This window comes from Galeopterus variegatus, unplaced genomic scaffold (assembly GCF_000696425.1).
Source record: "Galeopterus variegatus unplaced genomic scaffold, G_variegatus-3.0.2 Scaffold5689, whole genome shotgun sequence".
NCBI lineage: Eukaryota > Metazoa > Chordata > Mammalia > Dermoptera > Cynocephalidae > Galeopterus > Galeopterus variegatus.
Genome location: NW_007731800.1, coordinates 82,871 through 84,949, shown reverse-complemented (window position 1 = coordinate 84,949; position 2,079 = coordinate 82,871).

Here is a 2,079-nt window from a genome sequence, read left to right as displayed (position 1 = left end):
GAATAGTTGGTCAGCATCGTTAATTATCAGGAAAGCGAAAGATACCACTTCACACCTACTAGAATAGCTGAAATTAAAATGACTGACAATAATTGGTGACGGGGAGTGTGAGGAGCAACTGACCCTCTGGTCCTGTGCTACTAAGACTGTATGTGGGTACCACCACTTTGGCAAACTATGTGGCAGTTTCTCTTAAAGTTGTGCATATTCTACCCTATGGCTCATAAATTTCACTCTTTATTACCCACCCACTGGCTGAGTGAGGGGCGGGAGCAACACCGAGGGTTGCGATCCCGTGGCCGGTCCCGGTCCAGTACGGGCGCGACACTGAGGGTTGCGATCCGTTGCCGGTCACAGAAAAAGACAAAAAGGAAAAAAAAAAGAAAAGATTGTACGAACTCATCAGCAACATTTTTCAGACAATTACCGAGCACTTGGGCATCCTCTTTTGTGAAGAACCTGTTCAAGTCTTCTGCCCATTTTTTATCGGGCAGTGTGTCCTGATGGAATTGATCTGTGAGAATTCTTTTTATGGTCTGGACACTAGCTCTATGTAGGATGTAAGTATTGCAAATATCTTCTCCCAGTCTTCAACTTGCTGTTTCACTCTCTTACTGATGCATTTTGATGGGCAGACATTGTTAATTTTAATAAAGCCTAAGTTATCAAGTTTTAAAATGGTTGGTGTTTGGGGGGCCATGTTCAAGTAATCTTTGCCGATCCTAAAGTCGCTAAGGCATGCTGTGCTTTCTCCTGAAAGTCTCATTCTTTTACTCTTCAAATTAAGTCTACAATCCACTTTGAATTTGTTTTCCCTGTAGGTTTTTTGTATGTTGTATAGGAGTAATAGAAAGAAAAGCTTAACAGAATTCCAGAACTAGAGTTAAATATTAATGGAAATTTAGAGTATTATAAAAGAGGCATCTCATATGGGTGGACAAACATGTAAACTTTTAAAGAAGTGTTGTTGAGCTAACTGGGGAGCCCTATGGCAAAAGACTGAACCGGATCAATTTCTTGCAAGGATAAATTCCAAATGGAGAATCTAAATTTTAATTTAAATCAATAAATATTAGAAGGAAGCAGGACTGAATTTTCTTGTAACTAGGGGCAGGAATAGTTGGTCAGCATCGTTAATTATTAGGAAAGCAAAAGATACCACTTCACACCTACTAGAATAGCTGAAATTAAAATGACTGACAATAATTGGTGACGGGGAGTGTGAGGAGCAACTGACCCTCTGGTCCTGTGCTACTAAGACTGTATGTGGGTACCACCACTTTGGCAAACTATGTGGCAGTTTCTTTTAAAGTTGTGCATGTTCTACCCTATGGCTCATAAATTTCACTCTTTATTACCCACCCAAGATAAACGAAAGTGTATGTCCACCAAAGACTTCCACCGGGATGTTCACAGTAGCTTTGTTCACAACAGCCCAAACCTGGAAACAATTCAACGTCCATCATGTAAGAAGGGGTTAATGACCTGTAGCATATGCACACAAAGGAGTAAAAAAGAACTAACTTTTGATAAAAGTGACAACATACATGAACTCTAAACATATGATGGTGAGTAAAAGAAGCCAGATCAAGAGAATAATTTCTGTTTAATTTCATTCATATAACTTCAAGAACAGGCCCGATGATTCTACGGAACAGAAGTGCAGGGCTGATTACCAGTCCCAAGAGAGGAGAAGAGCAGAAATCATCACTCTGCCAATCTCCAGAAACAAGAGTCCATAGACTTCTGCCTTCTGAGTCCCAGGCTGCTGTTGAGGTCCATTAGGTGCTGATTACCCACTGGAATGACTGAGAGGGAACACACTCACACATTACAACGTATGAGAAATGGCTGTATTACTTCCAGATAGGCAGCAAGGAACAGAAGTTTGGAACTACCGTGAGCTTGTCTGACAAACACGGGAAAACTGCCCAGGACAAAAGGGTCTTGAGTGTGCATGCCCCATTTTCTACCACAGCTGAGGGACCCCAAAAAGCAGCCTGCCCTGGGCTCTATACCTCAGAGGCCATGTGGTACCGTCTATTCCTAGTCTCTCCGCTAAGTCAAACAGTGCCCCTA